This window comes from Arachis ipaensis, chromosome B10, assembly GCF_059453495.1.
Source record: "Arachis ipaensis isolate K30076 ecotype BB chromosome B10, ASM5945349v1, whole genome shotgun sequence".
Taxonomy (NCBI): domain Eukaryota; kingdom Viridiplantae; phylum Streptophyta; class Magnoliopsida; order Fabales; family Fabaceae; genus Arachis; species Arachis ipaensis.
In genome coordinates, this window is record NC_142435.1 from 23,371,778 (window position 1) to 23,392,839 (window position 21,062).

Below are 21,062 nucleotides of genomic sequence, written 5' to 3' on the forward strand. Positions count from 1 at the left end.
TTTTTCAAATTTCTTAGTTATTTTCGAAAATTCCAAAAATATTTTTCAAAAATATTTTTCTTATTTTTATATAAAATTTTCGAAAATAACTAATCAATTAATGTTTTGATTCAAAAAATTTCAAGTTTGTTACTTACTTGTTAAGAAAGATTCAAACTTTAAGTTCTAGAATCATATCTTGTGATTTCTTGTGAATCAAGTCATTAATTGTGATTTTAAAAATCAAATCTTTTTCAAAAAAAAAAAAACTAATTTTTATCATATCTTTTCAAAATATCTTCTTATCTTATCTTTTTCAAAAATTTGATTTCAAAATATCTTTTCTAACTTCCTAACTTCTTATCTTTTCAAAATTTGTTTCAACTAACTAACTAACTTTTTGTTTGTTTCTTAACTTTTTCAAAACTATCTAACTAACTCTCTCTCTCTAATTTTCGAAAATATCTTCCCTCTTTTTCAAAAATTTCTTTTTAATTAACTAATTATTTTTATTTTTGATTTAAAAAAAATTCGAAAAATACTAACATTTTTCAAAAACCATTTTCAAAAATCACTAACTCTTTTTCAAAAATATTTTTGAAAATTCTCTCTCTCCCATCTTATTCTATTTATTCATTCATATCCTAACATCTCATCTCATATCTCTGCCATCCTCACAGTTGTGTTTCTTCCATTATATTACATTCTTTGTCTCCCCCTTTTCTTCCACTTACAAAGGGATCCCTATACCGTGGTATAAAGGATCTCCATTATTATTATTATTTTTCTGTGCCCTCTTCTTTGTCATATGAGCAGGAGCAAGGATAAGAACATTCTTGTGGAAGCAGATCCAGAACCTGAAAGGACTCTGAGGAGAAAATTAAGGGAAGCTAAATTACAACAATCCAGAGATAACCTTTCAGAAATTTTCAAACAGGAAAAGGAGATGGCAGCCGAAAATAATAATAATATAAGGAAGATGCTTGGTGACTTCACTGCACCTAATTCCAATTTATATGGAAGAAACATCTCCATTCCTGCCATTGGAGCAAACAACTTTGAGCTGAAACCTCAATTAGTTTCTCTGATGCAGCAGAACTGCAAGTTTCATGGACTTCCATCTGAAGATCCTTTTCAGTTCTTAACTGAATTCTTGTAGATATGTGATACTGTTAAGACTAATGGAGTAGATCCTGAAGTCTACAGGCTCATGCTTTTCCCTTTTGCTGTAAGAGACAGAGCTAGATTATGGTTGGATTCTCAACCCAAAGACAGCCTGAACTCTTGGGATAAGCTGGTCACGGCTTTCTTAGCCAAGTACTTTCCTCCTCAAAAGCTGAGCAAGCTTAGAGCTGATGTTCAAACCTTCATACAGAAAGAAGGTGAATCCCTCTATGAAGCTTAGGAAAGATACAAACAGTTGACCAAAAAGTGTCCTTCTGACATGCTTTCAGAATGGACCATCCTGGATATATTCTATGATGGTCTGTCTGAGTTATCTAAGATGTCATTGGATACCTCTACAGGTGGATCCATTCACCTAAAGAAAACGCCTGCAGAAGCTCAAGAACTCATTGACATGGTTGCTAATAACCAGTTCATGTACACTTCTGAAAGGAATCCTATAAGTAATGGGACGCCTATGAAGAAGGGAGTTCTTGAAGTTGATACTCTGAATGCCATATTGGCTCAGAATAAAATATTGACTCAGCAAGTCAATATGATCTCTCAGAGTCTGCATGGAATGCAAGCTGCATCCAACAGTACTCAAGAGGCATCTTCTGAAGAAGAAGCTTATGATCTTGAGAACCCTGCAATAGCAGAGGTAAATTACTTAGGTGAACCTTATGGAAACACCTTTAACTCAACATGGAGAAATCATCCAAATTTCTCATGGAAGGATCAAAAGCCCCAACAAGGCTTTAATAATGGTGGAAGAAACAGGTTTAGCAACAGCAAGCCTTTTCCATCATCAACTCAGCAACAGACAGAGAACTCTGAACAAAATACTTCTAATTTAGCAAATCTAGTCTCTGATCTATCTAAAGCCACTGTAAGTTTCATGAATGAAACAAGGTCTTCCATTAGAAATCTGGAAGCACAAGTGGGCCAGCTGAGTAAAAGGATCACTGAAATCCCTCCTAGTACTCTCCCAAGCAATACAGAAGAGAATCCAAAAGGAGAGTGCAAGGCCATTGACATAAGCGCCATGGCCGAACCTGTGAGGAGAGGAGATGACGTGAATCCTAAGGAGGAAGACCTCCTGGGACGTCCAGTGGTCAATAAGGAGCTTCCCTCTGAGGAACCAAAGGACTCTGGGGCTCATCTAGAGACCATAGAGATCCCATTGAACCTCCTTATGCCCTTCATGAGCTCTGATGAGTATTCCTCTTCTGAAGAGAATGAGGATGTTACTGAAGAGCAAACTGCCAAGTTTCTTGGTGCAATCATGAAGCTGAATGCCAAATTATTTGGCATTGATACTTGGGAAGTTGAACCTCCCTTGTTCATCAATGAGCTAAGTGATCTGGATCAACTGACATTGCCTCAGAAGAGACAGGATCTTGGAAAGTTCATAATACCCTATACCATAGGCACCATGATCTTTAAGGCTCTATGTGACCTTGGTTCAGGGATAAACCTCATGCCCCTCTCTGTAATAGAGAGACTGGGAATCTATGGGGTGCAAGCTGCTAAAATCTCATTAGAGATGGAAGACAGCTCAAGAAAATAGGCTTATGGACAAGTAGAGGACGTGTTAGTAAAGGTTGAAGGCCTTTACATACCTGCTGATTTCATAGTCCTGGATACTGGAAAGGAAGAGGATGAATCCATCATCCTAGGAAGACCTTTCCTGGCCACAGCAAGAGCTGTGATTGATGTTGACAGAGGTGAAATAGTCTTTCAATGGAATAAGAACTCCCTTGTGTTTAAAACTCAAGGATTTCCCTCTGCAACCATGGAGAGGAAGCAGAAAAAGCTTCTCTCAAAGCAGAGTCAACCAGAGCCCCCACAGTCAAACTCTAAGTTTGGTGTTGGGAGGCCAAAACCAAACTCTAAGTTTGGTGTTGAACTCCCATATCCAAACTCTAAGTTTGGTGTTGGAGAGTCTCAACAAAGCTCTGCACATCTGTGAGGCTCCATGAGAGCCCACTGTCAAGCTATTGACATTAAAGAAGTGCTTGTTGGGAGGCAACCCAATATTTATTTATCTAACTCTATTATTATTGTTTTTCATGTTTTCTTAGGTTCATGATCATGTGGAGTCACAAAATAAATATAAAAATTGAAAACGAAATCAAAAAAACAGCAGAAGAAAAATCACACCCTGGAGGAGCATCTGTCTGGCGTTCAGCGCCAGAACAGAGCATGGTTCTGGCGCTGAACGCCCAAAATGGGCAGCTTCTGGGCGCTGAACGCCAGAACAGGCATGGTTCTGGCGTTCAACGCCAGAAATGGCTAGTAAATGGGCGTTGAACGCCCAAAATGAGCACCAACCTGGCGCTGAACGCCCAGAGTTGTGTGCAAGGGCATTTTGCATGCCTACATTGGTGCAGGGATGTAAATGCCTTGACACCTCAAGATCTGTGGACCCCACAGGATCCCCACCTACCTCTACTCACTCTCTTCTCTCTTCTCAATCATCCTCTATTCCCAATAAACACTCTTCCCTATTAACCCTTTACCACTCACATCCATACACCCACTTACCTTCAAAATTCAACATCTCCCTCCCACCCAATCCCACCCATATGGCCGAATACACACAACCATCCATCTCCTCCATATCTTCTTCTTCTTCTATTCTTTCTTCTTTTGCTCGAGGGCGAGCAACATTCTAAGTTTGGTGTGGTAAAAGCATAGCTTTTTTGTTTTTTCCATAACCATTGATGGCACCTAAGGCCAGAGAAACCTCTAGAAAGAGGAAAGGGAAGACAAAAGCTTCCATCAAGGGTCTATAGCTCAGTGGTAGAACATTTGACTGCAAATCAAGAGATCCCTGAGATACCTCAGGGGATACATTTTCTTCCACACAATTATTGGAAGCAACTAAGGGTGGAACATCAAGAGCACTCCATCATCCTTCATGAAACCAGAGAATATCTAAAAGCAATGAAGGAGGAGCAACAAAGACAAGGAAGAGACATAGAAGAGCTCAAGGACATCATTGGTTCCTCAAGAAGGAAACGCACCCATCACTAAGGTGGACTCATTCCTTGTTCTTATTTCTTCTGTTTTTCGTTTTCCATGTTATGTGCTTATCTATGTTTGTGTCTTCATTACATGATCATTAGTAGTTAGTAACTTTGTCTTAAAGTTATGAATATCCTATGAATCCATCACCTCTCTTAAATGAAAAATTATTTTAATTCAAAAGAACAAGAAGTACATGAGTTTCGAATTTATCCTTGAACTTAGTTTAATTATATTGATGTGGTGACAATGCTTCTTGTTTTCTGAATGTATGCTTGAACAATGCATATGTCTTTTGAAGTTGTTGTTTAAGAATGTTAAATATGTTGGCTCTTGAAAGAATGATGACTAGGAGACATGTTATTTGATAATCTGAAAAATCATAAAAATGATTCTTGAAGCAAGAAAAAGCAGCAAAGAACAAAGCTTGCAGAAAAATAAATAAATATATATATATATATATATATATATATATATATATATATATATATAGGCGAAAAAAAAATATATAGAAAGAAAAAGCAAGCAGAAAAAGCCAAAGCTCTTAAAACCAAGAGGCAAGAGCAAAAAGCCAAAACCCTTAAAACCAAAAGGCAAGGGCAAATAAAAAGGATCCCAAGGCTTTGAGCATCAGTGGATAGGAGGGCCTAAAGGAATAAAATCCTGGTCTAAGCGGCTAAACCAAGCTGTCCCTAACCATGTGCTTGTGGCGTGTAGGTGTCAAGCGAAAACTTGAGACTGAGCGGTTAAAGTCAAGGTCCAAAGCAAAAAAAGAGTGTGCTTAAGAACCCTGGACACCTCTAATTGGGGACTTTAGCAAAGCTGAGTCACAATCTGAAAAGGTTCACCCAATTATGTGTCTGTGGCATTTATGTATCTGGTGGTAATACTGGAAAACAAAGTGCTTAGGGCCATGGCCAAGACTCATAAAGAAGCTGTATTCAAGAATCATCATACTGAACTAGGAGAGTCAATAACACTATTCGAAATCTGAAGTTCTTATAGATGCCAATCATTCTGAACCTCAATGGATAAAGTGAGATGCCAAAACTATTCAAGAGGCAAAAAGCTATAAGTCCCGCTCATATGATTGCAGCTATATTTCATTGATAGTTTGGAATTTATAGTATATTCTCTTCTTTTTATCCTATTTGATTTTCAGTTGCTTGGGGACAAGCAACAATTTAAGTTTGGTGTTGTGATGAGCGGATAATTTATACGCTTTTTGGCATTGTTTTTAGTATGTTTTTAGTAGGATCTAGTTACTTTTAGGGATGTTTTCATTAGTTTTTATGTTAAATTCACATTTCTGGACTTTACTATGAGATTGTGTGTTTTTCTGTGATTTCAGGTATTTTCTGACTGAAATTGAGGGACTTGAGCAGAAATCAGATTCAGAGGTTGAAGAAGGACTGCTGATGCTGTTGGATTCTGACCTCCCTGCACTCAAAATGGATTTTCTGGAGCTACAGAACTCAAAATGGCGCGCTTCCAATTGCGTTGGAAAGTAGACATCCAGGGCTTTCCAGCAATATATAATAGTTCATACTTTGGCCAAGAATAGATGACGTAAACTGGCGTTCAACGCCAGCTTTCTACCCAAATCTGGCGTCCAGCGCCAGAAAAGGAGCCAAAACCAGAGTTGAACGCCCAAACTGGAACAAAAGCTGGCGTTCAACTCAAAGAAGGACCTCTACACATGGAACACTTAAGCTCAGCCCAAACACACACCAAGTGGGCCCCGGAAGTGGATTTATGCATCAATTACTTACTCATGTAAACCCTAGTAGCTAGTTTATTATAAATAGGACCTCTTACTATTGTATTAGGCATCTTTTGATCAGCTTAGGATCTTAGGATCATCTTGGAACGCATTGTTCTTAGACCATGGGGGCTGGCCATCTCGGCCATGCCTGGACCTATCACTTATGTATTTTCATACGGTAGAGTTTCTACACTCCATAGATTAAGGTGTGGAGCTCTGCTGTTCCTCAAAGATTAATGCAAAGTACTTCTGTTTTCTATTCAATTCATCTTATTTCGCTTCTAAGATATCCATTCGCACCCAAGAACGTGAGGAAGGTGATGATTATGTGTGACGCTCATTACCATTCTCCCCTATGAAGACGTGCCTGACAAACACTTTCGTTCTACATGAAATAAGCTAGAATGAATATCTCTTAGATCTCCTAACCAGAATCTTCGTGGCGTAAGCTAGAATGATGGCGGCATTCAAGAGAATCCGGAAGGTCTAAACCTTGTCTGTGGTATTCCAAGTAGGATTCAATGATTGAATGACTGTGACGAGCTCCAAACTCGCGATTGCAGGACGTTAGTGACAGACGAAAAAGGATAGTAAATCCTATTCCAGCATGATCGAGAACCGACAGATGAATAGCCGTGCCGTGACAGGGTGCGTGAGCATATTATTCACTGAGAGGATAAGATGAAGCCATTGGCAAGGGTGATGCCTCCAGACGGTTAGCCGTGCCGTAACAGGGCATTGGATCATTTTCCCGAGAGATGACCGAAAGTAGCCGTTGACAATGGTGATGTATCACATAAAGCCAGCCATGGAAAGGAGTAAGACTAACTGGATGAAGATAGCAGGAAAGCAGAGGTTCAGAGGAACGAAAAACATCTCCATACGCTTATCTGAAATTCTCACCAATGAATTACATAAGTATCACTATCCCTATTTTATTAATTATTATTCGAAAACACCATTATCAATTTATATATGCCTAACTGAGATTTGCAAGGTGACCATAGCTTGCTTCATACCAACAATCTCCGTGGGATTCGACCCTTACTCACGTAAGGTATTACTTGGACGACCCAGTGCACTTGCTGGTTAGTTGTATCGAAGTTGTGACAATTATGAATTAAGATCAGAGCACCAAGCTTTGGAGCCATTACCAGGATTTGTTCGAGCCTGGAGATCACAATTTTGTGCATCAGTACACTTCTGAGAGGAATCCTGTGAGTAATGGGACGCCTATGAAGAAGGGAGTTCTTGAAATTGATACTCTGAATGCCATATTGGCTCAGAATAAAATATTGACTCAGCAAGTCAATATGATTTCTCAGAGTCTGAATGGAATGCAAGCTGCATCCAACAGTACTCAAGAGGCATCTTCTGAAGAAGAAGCTTATGATCCTGAAAACCCTGCAATAGCAGAGGTGAATTACATGGGTGAACCTTATGGAAACACCTATAATCCCTCATGGAGAAATCACCCAAATCTCTCATGGAAGGATCAAAAGCCTCAACAAGGCTTTAATAATTGTGGAAGAAATAGGTTTAACAATATTATACCTTTTCCATCATCCACTCAGCAACAGACAGAGAACTCTGAACAAAATACCTCTAATTTAGCAAACTTAGTCTCTGATCTATCTAAGGCCACTGTAAGTTTCATGAATGAAACAAGGTCCTCCATTAGAAATTTGGAGGCACAAGTGGGCCAGCTGAGTAAAAGAATCACTGAAATCCCTCCTAGTGCTCTCCCAAGCAATACAGAAGAAAATCCAAAAGGAGAGTGCAAGGCCATTGACATAGTCAACATGGCCGAACCTGGAGAGGAAGGGGAGGACGTAAATCCCAGTGAGGAAGACCTCCTGGGACGTCCAATGATCAATAAGGAGTTTCCCTCTGAGGAACCAAAGGAATCTGAGACTCATCTAGAGACCATAGAGATTCCATTGAACCTCCTTATGCCCTTCATGAGCTCTGACGAGTATTCATCTTCTGAAGAGAATGAGGATGTTACTGAAGAGCAAGTTACCAAGTACCTTGGTGCAATCATGAAGCTGAATGCCAAATTATTTGGTATTGAGACTTGGAAAGATGAACCTCCCTTGTTCACCAATGAACTAAGTGATCTGGATCAACTGACATTGCCTCGGAAGAAACAGGATCCTGGAAAGTTCGTAATACCTTGTACCATAGGCAACATGATCTTTGAAAAGGCTCTGTGTGACCTTGGTTCAGGGATAAACCTCATGCCCCTCTCTGTAATAGAGAAACTGGGAATCTTTGGGGTGCAAGCTACTAAAATCTCATTAGAGATGGCAGACAATTCAAGAAAACAGGCTTATGGACAAGTAGAGGACGTGTTAGTAAAGGTTGAAGGCCTTTACATCCCTGCTGATTTCATAATCCTTGATACTAGGAAGGATGAGGATGACTCCATCATCCTTGGAAGACCTTTCCTAGCCACAGCAAGAGCTGTGATTGATGTTGACAGAGGTGAACTAGTCCTTCAATTGAATGAGGACTCCCTTGTGTTTACAACTCAAGGTTACCCTTCTGTAAACATGGAAAAAAGGCACAGTAAGCTTCTCTCAAAACAGAGTCAACCAGATCCCCCACAGTCAAACTCTAAGTTTGGTGTTGGGAAGTCTCAACAATGCTCTGAACATCTGTGAGGCTCCATGAGAGCCCACTGTCAAGCTATTGACATTAAAGAAGCGCTTGTTGGGAGGCAACCCAATTTTTATCTATCTAATTTTATTTTTCTTGTTCTTTCATGTTTTATTAGGTTCATGATCATGTGGAGTCACAAAATAAATATAAAAATTGAAAACGGAATCAAAAACAGCAGAAGAAAAATCACACCCTGGAGGAAGACCTTACTGGCGTTTAAACGCCAGTAAGAAGCATCTGGCTGGCGTTCAACGCCAGAACAGAGCATGATTCTGGCGCTGAACGCCCAAAATGGGCAGCATCTGGGTGTTTGAACGCCAGAATCGCACCCTAAAGAAGAGCTGGCGCTGAACGCCCAGAACAAGCATGGTTCTGGTGTTCAACGCCAGAAATGGGCAACAAATGGGCGTTCAACGCTCAGAACAAGCACCAATCTGGCGCTGAACGCCCAGAGTTGTGTGCAAGGGCATTTTGCATGACTAATTTGGTGCAAGGTTGTAAATCCTTGAACACCTCAGGATTTGTGGACCCTACAGGATCACCTCAGGATCTGTGGACCCCACAGGATCCCCACCTACCTCCACTCACTTCTTCTCACCCCTCTTTCACAAAATCCCATAAACACTCTTCCCCAAAACTCTTCACCAATCACATCAAATCTCTCTTCCCTATCACCACTTCACCACTCACATCCATCCACTCTTCCCCATAAACCTACCTCATAAACTCCACCTACCTTCAAAATTCAAAATCAATTTCCCACCCAAACCCACCCTATATGGCCGAACCTTACCCCCCTCCCTTCCCTATATATAGCCCTCCATTCTTCTTTATTTTCACACAAAACAACCCTCTCTTCCCCTCCTTGGCCGAAACACATCTCTCTCTCTCCCTCTTCTCTCCATTTCTTCTTCTTCTTCATCTATTCTTTCTTCTCTTGCTCGAGGGCGAGCAATATTCTAAGTTTGGTGTGGTAAAAGCATAAGCTTTTTGTTTTTCCATTACCATTGATGGCACCCAAGACCGGAGAATCCTCTAGAAAAGGGAAAGGGAAGACAAAAGCTTCTACCTCTGAGTCATGGGAGATGGAAAGATTCATCTCCAAAGCTCATCAAGACCACTTCTATGATGTTGTGGTCAAGAAGAAGGTGATCCCCGAGGTCCCTTTCAAGCTCAAGAAGAATGAGTATCCGGAGATCCGACATGAAATCCAAAGAAGAGGTTGGGAAGTTCTAACAAACCCCATCCAACAAGTCGGCATCCTAATGGTTCAAGAGTTCTATGCCAATGCATGGATCACTAGGAACCATGATCAAAGTAAGAACCCAAACCCAAAGAATTATATTACAATGGTTCGGGGGAAATACTTAGATTTTAGTCCGGAAAATGTGAGATTGGCGTTTAACTTGCCTATGATGCAAGGAGATGCACGCCCCTACATTAGAAGGGTCAACTTTAATCAAAGGTTGGACCAAGTCCTCATGGACATATGTGTGGAAGGAGCTCAATGGAAGATTGACTCCAAAGGCAAGCCGGTTCAATTAAGAAGACTGGACCTCAAGCCTGTGGCTAGAGGATGGTTGGAGTTCATCCAACGCTCCATCATCCCCACTAGCAACCGATCTGAAGTTACTGTGGATCGGGCCATCATGATCCATAGCATCATGATTGGAGAGGAAGTAGAAGTTCATGAAGTCATCTCCCTTGAACTCTACAAAATAGCCGAAAAGCCCTCTCCTGGGGCAAGGCTAGCTTTCCCTCATCTTATTTGCCATCTATGTTACTCAGCTGGAGCTTTCATAGAAGGAGACATTCCCATTGAGGAAGAGAAGCCCATCACTAAGAAAAGGATGCAGCAAGCAAGAGAGCCCATTCATGGATCTCAAGAGACACATGAGGAAGCTCATCATCAAGAAATCCCTGAGATACCTCAAGGGATGCACTTTCCTCACAGAACTATTGGGAGCAAATCAACACCTCCCTAGGAGAATTAAGTTCCAACATGGGACAATTAAGGGTGGAACATCAAGAGCACTCCATCATCCTTCATGAAATAAGAGAAGATCAAAAAGCAATGAGGGAGGAGCAACAAAGACAAGGAAGAGACATAGAAGAGCTCAAGGACATCATTGGTTCCTCAAGAAGGAAATGCCACCATCACTAAGGTGGACTCATTCCTTGTTCTTACATTCTCTGTTTTTCGTTTTCTCTATGTTAAGTGCTTATCTATGTGTGTGTCTTATTACATGATCATTAGTATTTAGTAACTTTGTCTTAAAGTTATGAATGTCCTATGAATCCATCACCCCTCTTAAATGAAAAATGTTTTAATTCAAAAGAACAAGAAGTACATGAGTTTCGAATTTATCCTTGAACTTAGTTTAATTATATTGATGTGGTGACAATGCTTCTTGTTTTCTGAATGAATGCTTGAACAGTGCATATGTATTTTGAAGTTGTTGTTTAAGAATGTTAAATATGTTGGCTCTTGAAAGAATGATGACAAGGAGACATGTTATTTGATAATATGAAAAATCATAAAAATGATTCTTGAAGCAAGAAAAAGCAGCAAAGAACAAAGCTTGCAAAAAAAATGGCGAAAAAAAAAAGAAGAGAAAAAGCAAGCAAAAAAAGCCAAAAGCTCTTAAAACCAAAAGGCAAGAGCAAAAAGCCAGTAACCCTTAAAACCAAAAGGCAAGGGTAATAAAAAGGATCCCAAGGCTTTGAGCATCAGTGGATAGGAGGGCCTAAAGGAATAAAATCCTGGCCTAAGCGGCTAGACCAAGCTGTCCCTAACCATGTGCTTGTGGCGTGAAGGTGTCAAGTAAAAACTTGAGACTGAGCGGTTAAAGTCAAGGTCCAAAGCAAAAGAAGAGTGTGCTTAAGAACCCTGGACACCTCTAATTGGGGACTTTAGCAAAGCTGAGTCACAATATGAAAAGGTTCACCCAGTTATGTGTCTGTGGCATTTATGTATCCGGTGGTAATACTGGAAAACAAAGTGCTTAGGGCCACGGCCAAGACTCATAAAGTAGCTGTGTTCAAGAATCAACATACTGAACTAGGAGAATCAATAATACTATCTGAACTCTGAGTTCCTATAGATGCCAATCATTCTGAACCTTAATGGATAAAGTGAGAGGCCAAAACTATTCAAGAGGCAAAAAGCTAAAAGTCCCGCTCATCTGATTGGAGCTATGTTTCATTGATAGTTTGGAATTTATAGTATATTCTCTTCTTTTTATCCTATTTAATTTTTAGTTGCTTGGGGACAAGCAACAATTTAAGTTTGGTGTTGTGATGAGCGGATAATTTATACGCTTTTTGGCATTGTTTTTAGTATGTTTTTAGTAGAATCTAGTTACTTTTAGGGATGTTTTCATTAGTTTTTATGTTAAATTCACATTTCTGGACTTTACTATGAGTTTGTGTATATTTCTGTGATTTCAGGTATTTTCTGGCTGAAATTGAGGGACTTGAGCAAAAATCAGATTCAGAGGTTGAAGAAGGACTGCTGATGCTGTTGGATTCTGACCTCCCTGCACTCAAAGTGGATTTTCTGGAGCTACAGAACTCAAAATGGCGCTCTTTTAATTGCGTTGGAAAGTAGACATCCAGGGCTTTCTTGCAATATATAATAGTCCATACTTTGGCCGAGTTTAGACGACGTAAAAGGGTGTTGAACGCCAGTTCTACGCTGTTGTCTGGAGTTAAACGCCAGAAACACGTCACAAGCCAGAGTTGAACGCCAGAAATATGTTACAAACTGGCGTTCAACTCCAAGATTGACCTCTACACGTGTAACATTCAAGCTCAGCCCAAGCACACACCAAGTGGGCCCCGGAAGTGGATTTATGCATCAATTACTTACTTTTGTAAACCCTAGTAACTAGTTTATTATAAATAGGACTTTTTACTATTGTATTAGACATCTTGGGGCGTCTAGCTCTTAGATAATGGGGGCTGGCCATTCGGCCATGCCTGAACCTTTTACTTATGTATTTTCAACGGTAGAGTTTCTACACTCCATAGATTAAGGTGTGGAGTTCTGCTGTTCCTCAAAGATTAATGCAAAGTACTACTGCTTTTCTATTCAATTCAACTTATTCCGCTTCTAAGATATTCATTCGCACTTCAACCTGAATGTGATGAACGTGACAATAATCATCATTCCCTATGAACGCGTGCCTGACAACCACTTCCGTTCTACCTTAGATTGAATGAGTATCTCTTGGATCTCTTAATCAGAATCTTCGTGGTATAAGCTAGATTGATGGCGGCATTCATGAGAGTCCGGAAAGTCTAAACCTTGTCTGTGGTATTCCGAGTAGGACTCTGGGATTGAATGATTGTGATGAACTTCAAACTCGCGAGTGCTGGGTGTAGTGACAGACGCAAAAGGAGGGTGAATCCTATTCCAGTATGATCGAGAACCTCAGATGATTAGCCGTGCTGTGACAGAGCATTTGGACCATTTTCACAAGAGGATGGGATGCAGCCATTGACAAGGGTGATGCCTCCAGACGATTAGCCATGCAGTGACAGCGCATCGAACCATTTTCCAGAGAGGATTAAAAGTAGCCATTGACAATGGTGGTGTCCTTACATAAAGCCAGCCATGGAAAGGAGTAAGACTGATTGGATGAAGACAGTGGGAAAGCAGAGATTCAGAGGAACGAAAGCATCTCTATACGCTTATCTGAAATTCTAACCAATGAATTACATAAGTATTTCTATCCTTATTTTATGTTTACTTATTATTTAATTTCGAAAACTCCATAACCTTTTGATATCCGCCTGACTGAGATTTACAAGGTGACCATAGCTTGCTTCATACCAACAATCTCTGTGGGATCGACCTTTACTCACGTAAGGTTTATTACTTGGACGACCCAGTGCACTTGCTGGTTAGTTGTATCGAAATTGTGAATGAAAAAACGATTTATTAAGACGTGCGTACAGAGTTTCTGGCGTCGTTGCCTGAGATCACAATTTCGTGCACCACCTACCCCGATACCTTATACGGATTAGGCGACACGCTGATAAAACCACTAGATTTCTGCCCCTCCACACGACCTTCGAAAAGGGGGAAAATCCAAAACTCTGAGCATAGACTTTATAGTCATTGACGTGGGGTCAGCATATAATGCCTTGATTGGCAGAGCTACCCTAAATCGACTCGGAGCGGTGGTGTCTACCCCCCATCTTTGCATGAAATTCCCGACACCTGCGGGGATAGCAACGGTACGGGGAGATCAGAAATTGGCAAGAAAATGCTACAATAAAAGCCTGAACCTGAGGGGAAAAGGCAAAGAAGTGCACACCATAGAGCTCAGTGGTGCAAGAGCCAAAGAAGAGCTGCGACCGCAGCCAGGAGGAAAAACTGAGGAAATACAGGTCGGCATAGAGGAAGAGAAAAATACCAACATAGGGGCCAACCTAGAGGAAGTCTTAAAGCAAAGGTTGACCAAGCTCTTAAGAGACAATTCTGACCTCTTTGCCTGGAAAGCTTCCGACATGCCAGGGATAGACCCCGAGCTCATGTCTCACAAGCTCTCGATGTATCCGGGGGCACGACCTGTGCAGCAGCGAAGACGTAAGCTCGGTCCAGAACGAGCCCAAGCGGTGGAGGAGCAAGTACAAGCACTCCTAGAAGCCGGCTTCATCAGAGAAGTTAAATATCCAACATGGCTAGCGAATGTAGTGCTAGTCAAGAAACAAAACGGCAAGTGAAGGATGTGCGTCGACTACACCGACCTGAATAAGGCATGTCCCAAAGACCCTTATCCACTCCCAAGCATTGATGCTCTAGTAGACTCTAGCTCGGGATATCAATATTTGTCGTTCATGGATGCCTACTCAGGATACAACCAAATCCCGATGTACAAGCCAGACCAAGAGAAAACATCATTCATCACGCCCAGAGTAAACTACTGCTACGTGGTCATGCCTTTTGGATTAAAAAATGCAGGGGCCACATACCAAAGGCTGATGAACAAGGTGTTCGCTCCCCACCTCGGGGACTTAATGGAAGTCTACGTAGACGACATGCTGGTGAAAACCCGGGAAGAAACCGACCTCTTAACAGATCTTTCACAAGTTTTCAACACCATAAGGTCGCATTGGATGAGGCTAAATCCCGCAAAATGCACCTTCGCGGTGGAGGCCAGAAAATTTCTAGGATTTATGCTAACCCAAGGAAGGATCGAAGCAAATCCTGACAAGTGCAAAGCCATCCTAGAAATGAAAAGCCCAACTTGCTTAAGAGAGGTTCAACAACTGAATGGCCGACTTGCAGCCCTCTTCAGGTTCTTGGCAGGGTCAGCATTAAAATCCCTTCCATTGTTCTCTCTACTAAGAAAGGGATGCCAGTTCGAATGGACTCCAGAATGCGAAGAAGCGTTCCAGGAGTTCAAAAGGTTCTTGAGCCAACCTCTAATCCTAACCCGACCTCTAGTTGGGGAAGACCTTGTCCTATATTTGTCTGTAGCAGACAAAGCTGTCGCATCAGCCCTGATAAGAGAGGACGAGGTCGGACAACATCCAGTGTACTTCACCAGCAAAGTTCTACAGGGCCCCGAACTAAGGTATCACAAACTAGAGAAGTTTGCCTACTCCTTAGTAATAGCCTCACGGAGGTTACAGCCTTACTTCCAAGCCCACACGATAAGAGTCCGAACGAACCAACCTATGAAGCAAATCCTTCAAAAGACGGATGTTGCAGGGAGAATGGTTCAGTGGGCGATAGAGCCCTCCGAGTTCGACTTAAAGTACGAAACTCGGACAGCAATCAAAGCCCAATGCCTCACCGACTTCATAGCAGAGTACGCGGGAGACCAAGAGGAAAAGCCGACTATGTGGGAACTATACGTAGATGGATCCTCAAACAAGACCAAAAGCGGTGCAGGCATAATACTGGTTAATGAAAAGGGAACCCAAATAGAGGTCTCCCTCAAATTTGAATTCCCAGCTTCAAATAATCAGGCAGAATATGAAGCCCTGATTGCAGGATTGAAGCTGGCAGAGGAAGTCGGCACAACAAAAGTGATGATATTCAGTGACTCTCAAGTGGTGACCTCCCAGATAAATGGAGAGTATCAGGCCAAAGACCCAAATATGAAGAGATACTTGGAAAAAACTTTGGAACACCTCGGGCACTTTACAGAAATAGAGATCAGGCATATAACTCGGAATCTTAATAGCAGAGCAGACGCCCTCTCCAAGTTAGCAAGTACTAAACCAGGGGAGAATAATAGAAGCCTGATCCAGGAAACTCTCCAAGAACCCTCTGTGGTGAAAGCAGAGGACAAACAAGATGTCCTTGAAATAATCGGTCTAAACCTCGGATGGATGAATCCCTTGGTCGAATACCTAAAATTCGACATCCTTCCCAAAGAGGAAAAAGAGGCAAAGAAAATTCGGAGGGAAGCACAATACTATACTCTGGTAAAAAATATCCTCTATAAAAGAGGAATATCAACGCCATTGCTGAAGTGCGTACTGACCTCAAGGACCACTGAAGTACTAGAGGAGGTTCATAATGGGATCTGTGGAAACCATCTCGGAGCCAGGTCGCTGGCCAGAAAAGTAATCCGAGCTGGGTTCTATTGGCTGACCTTGCAGAAAGATGCCACAGAATTTGTGAAAAAGTGCCAACTATGCCAGATGCATGCAAATTTCCACGTGGCTCCCCCCGAGGAGCTCATCAGTATAACTTCTCCATGGCCCTTCGCAAAATGGGGAATGGATCTGTTAGGTCCTTTTCCCCAGGCCCCAGGACAAGTCAAATACTTAATTGTGGGAATAGACTACTTCACAAAGTGGATAGAAGCAGAACCATTAGCCACCATCACAGCCCAGAGAAGTCAGAGGTTTCTCTACAAAAATATCATCACAAGGTATGGGATACCCTATTCCATTAGTACAGATAACGGAACCCAGTTCACCGACTCTACCTTCAGAAGCCTAGTGGCCAGTATGAAGATCAAACACTAGTTCACCTCGGTAGAACACCCACAAGCAAATGGACAAGTCGAGGCAGCTAACAAAGTCATACTGGCAGGACTAAAGAAAAGACTACAAGATGCAAAAGGAGCTTGGGCTGAGGAGCTCCCACAAGTGTTATGGGCTTACCGGACGACGCCACAATCTGCCACAGGAGAAACACCCTTCCGACTTGTCTATGGCGTAGAAGCCATGATACCAGTAGAAATCAGCGAACAAAGTCCAAGGGTGATCCTCCATGATGAGGTCGAAAACATACAGGGGTACAACGAGGAGCTTGAATTGCTCCCTAAAGTCCGAGAGCAAGCTCAGATAAGAGAAGCAGCATTGAAACAAAGGATGACTACCAGGTACAACAAGAAATTCATTCGAAGGAGTTTCACCCCAAACGATTTGGTCTTGATCAGAAACGACATTGGAGTCAACAAATCGGGGGAAGGAAAGCTCGCTGCCAATTGGAAGGGACCATACAAAATTAGTGAGGTCTTAGGAAAATGTTATTATAAGGTGACCGACCTAAACGGCACCGAGTTACCAAGGTCGTGGCATGCTTGTAACATGAAAAGGTACTATAGTTAAAAGCGAACTCTACTCCCTGATGTACTCTTTTCCCAACTTCATGATTTTTTCCCAAAAGAAAAGGGTTTTTTCTGAAGGGGGGTTTTTAACGAGGCATCACAGTAGAGACTAAGGGATCATAGATAGCAAAAAACCCTTAGTAGCAGTAAAAGTACCTTCGCAAATAAATAAAGATCTTTTATCTCTTATAAATTCCTTCTCGTTTTTCTTTCTTTCTACGAAATGCTCCGACTTAAGCTCGACAAAGCGTGAAAATCCCATGAACCGACCTAGATGGTCGTCAGGATGAAACGACGAGGTACAAGTCGGTGTAAAGAGGTTATAAAATTTGATCGTGAGAAACTCGGATAATCCGACTCATAAGTCGGAAAAACCGAGAAACAAAGAAAACGCATCACAAGAATAACCTAAGTCATAAGAGCTCAATAAATAAAAAAGTTGAGTATAAGGAATACCAAAAAGGAGATCAGGAAACCTAGTAAAAGCACTAAGGCAAAAGGCTGTCCCGAGTTACTAAGGAAAACTTAAAGAAAGGGACAGTCAGCCAAGAAAAAGGTTTTCCAAAACAAAGATCCCAAAAGGTTTTTCTTCGAAAACCCAAACAGAAAAGCATGTGCACAACAAACAGAGAAAGGTAACTTAAACTCTTATCTAAAAAAGGGTATTTTTTGTTAACGGCCATAAAAGGCCAAAGAGAATGTCAACAAAATACCACCACAAAATATAAAAATAAATAGTTTAAAAAAGAGGGGACCCACAGGCCGGGCCCCTATATAGCCACAATCAATTTTTTCAAAGAACATCACCACCAGAGCCGAGAGGGGAAGTCGGAGCACCACTAGAGTCAGGAAGAGTAGTCAGAGCGCCATCAGGACCAGGGAGAGAAGTGTCTATAGGAGAAGGAGTGGAGGTTCCCGGAGCTTTCGAAGAACTCGGAGCGTCCTTTGGTCGGGGAGGAGACTCCATTATCCTCTGCCCCCGAGTCTTCAAATCTGACTCGGTGACATATTGGGGAGAGGGAGGAGAGACTATAGCCCCGTCAATGACAACCTTGTCCGGATCCAAGGGAGAAAGATCCAGGTCGGGAGCGAGAACTCCGACCTATTCCTTAAAGATCCTCCATGCTTCCTCGGCCCCATCAGCAATGGAGTCCTCCAACTCGGTATAGGCATTCCGAGCATTCAACAAATCCTTCTTCACCGCCACGAGGTCCTCGAACAAGCTCGAATAACTCTCCTATGCCTTCTCCCTCAGACCCTCCGCCATGGAACACTGGGCCTGCAGCTTCCTTTCCCTCTCCTGGAGACCATCCCTATCTTCCTTCAACTTGGCAACCTCCTCCCTCAACCCTCTCTCCTGCCCCTGATATAAGAGAAGCCTCCCCTCCAACTCTTCAACCCTCGAGGATGAACCCAGAGAGCTAAGAGGAGTCTTCTCAAAAATATCAAGAAACCTCGTGCACACCCCCGCTGCCCTGATACTCTCCTGAGCCAGAATTGTAAGGTGGTTTCGAACAGAAACATCATCCATACCTATGCGGGTATGAGGATAGATGTACTTTCGAACGAATTCAGGCGCATCCACCTTGGCCTCACCCTCAAAAGAAGAGCCAGACTCTAAGGTCTTGCACTTCTTCTTTTTTGGCTCAGGAGAAGATCGGGGAGGAGGCGATGGCAGAGAAGAAGCGGATGATGAAATGACAATGGGTTGAGTAGGGGTCCCCAAATTGCGAGAAGAGAGGGGAAAGGAAGGAAGGGAAGAACTAGCCACCCTAGCGCCGCCGACCCTGGCGCGGGACCTTGCCTTGGCCTCCTAAACTCGTTGGTAAGACTCCCTGGAATTCTTCTTCGCCATCTCTGTAAAAAACAACAAGGTAGTTAAAATCGGAAAAATAAGTCAGTAAAAACAAGTCAGAAACAACGCTAAATAAAAGGCTACCTAGTTGTGTCGGCGACCCCTGGAGAAATTTTTTGGTATCCAGATATGGGGCCCTCCCCCATACTTCTCGGAGGAACCCCACAATGGCCGCCTCCACCTCATCCAAATCCTCCAAACTATATTTCTCATAGGGGGAGGCCTCCAACCAATACAGAGGGAAGTGAGGGGAAAGATTCTCATCCAGGAAAAAGGGGTGGTGACCCTCTACGGCTTGAACTTTGAAAAAGTAATTTTTGAAGTCATGGAAGGATTCATCGAAAAGAGTGAAGACCCTCCGACCTTGTATAGCTCGGAAGGACACCCACTGCTGCTTGTTATTTTGCCCACTAAAGGGCTTGGTCATGTGAAAAAGGAAAAAGAAAATCCTCAAAGAAGTCGGCAAGTCTAAAGCGTGGCTGACAAACTGGTAAATTTTCAGAAAACCCCAAGAATAAGGGTGAAGCTGGGTAGGAGCAACACGACAATGACATAAAACAGCAATCTCAAAATCAGAAAAAGGCAGAAAAACGCCCAGGCGAGTGATCATACTCTCATACATATAGAAAAAATGAAGGTCTGCCTCAGAAGTCTTCCCGAAACAAACCCGGTCTTCTGGACCCGGGGCAAGCAGTTCATACTTTGGCTCATCCTCATCAGAGGTACAGAGCCTATGATGAGTGCGAAGGTTGATGATAAAATCGGTATCAACAAAAGGTTCTTCCCTCAGAACCGTGACATCCACCCACTGAGCCAGAATTTCTATGGAAGACATTTTTTTCTAAAAAGGATTAGTGAAACCTACAAAGGAAAAAAGGAAAGGAATAAAAAACATGGTCTCTAAGGGGCCTGGAATCAAACAGAAACCTACAAACCAACCCTCCTCTCTAAAATAAAAGGCATGCAAATGAAAGCATTTCGTAAAAGGAGAGTAGAGGAAAACTAACCTTTACTTGAAGAAGGATAGGGGCAGAGAAAGGAGAATTCCTTCGAGCAAAAGCTTCTTCCGAACAAAGGAGAGGAAGTGTGAAAGTTTTCATAAACGAAACAAGAAAAGAGAGGGAAAAGTATTTATAAGAACGTTGGGGGCATAATGGTAAAAACGGAAGCCGTCATTTAAAGATAGGCACCATTTCCAATGTAACTGATCCCCGCGTATGAATACACAAATTTCTAACGGACGCGACGTTTGATTAGATGCGACTGTTGAGAATTTTTAAACACGTTGGTTCTAAAACATCACGTCGGTTCCTTATCAGGTCGGCTATGGCCCTAAGTTAAATACTCGACCCTAATTTCTAAAAGAAATTGGGCTCGAGTAGGGGCACTGTTCATACCCTGGTCCAACGCTAAGGCCCAGGTCCAAACGAAAAACCCAATCCAAGGGATTGGGCCTCACCCTACACCGACCTCTGACCTACGAAGTCGGTTCTTGCCACGACTTGCTCTAAAGAAGTCGGGAACGAAGATTAGCTGGCAGATAAGCACTCATTTAAATGAGTAACTGCCCCTAAAATCTCTCCACCCACTTCCAGGAGCCATATCCCAACTTCCCTAAGATAAAGGGACGGTTATTTCCCCTTAAATGGTGGAACTACTCCAACGGTGGTTATGGGTTCATCACTATAAATACACTGACACTCCTCATGTATCACTAAGTCCCAATACTCTCTAGACCTGCTTATTCCCTTGCTAACTTAGGCATTGGAGTGTCTTTGTAGGTACCACCCCCCGCTCATTCATACTCACAAGTCGGACGGAGGCCCAGGAACGTAATTCCCTTCGAAGGCTTCCCTCTTTAGACGATTGGGCCAACCTAACGAGTCCAGCCCATTAATCTCCGGTTACCCATCGTAACAATAAGAATGAGAAATGAGTTGGATGCCCAGTAATTTTTGGGCGACTCAGTTTTTAAATGAAAGAAATTTTGATTTTCAATTAATGGAGTGTGGAAAATTAAAGT

General features: G+C 42.2%; 1 non-coding gene across 1 annotated transcript; it reads right to left on the bottom strand.

Annotated features, from left to right (window-relative positions):
• Positions 1-1,321: 1,321 nt before the first annotated feature.
• Positions 1,322-1,429, bottom strand: LOC148579418 (small nucleolar RNA R71). The gene has a single exon (XR_015896364.1). It is a non-coding gene; the product is annotated as a small nucleolar RNA R71 (small nucleolar RNA).
• Between the last annotated feature and the right edge of the window lie 19,633 nt (positions 1,430-21,062).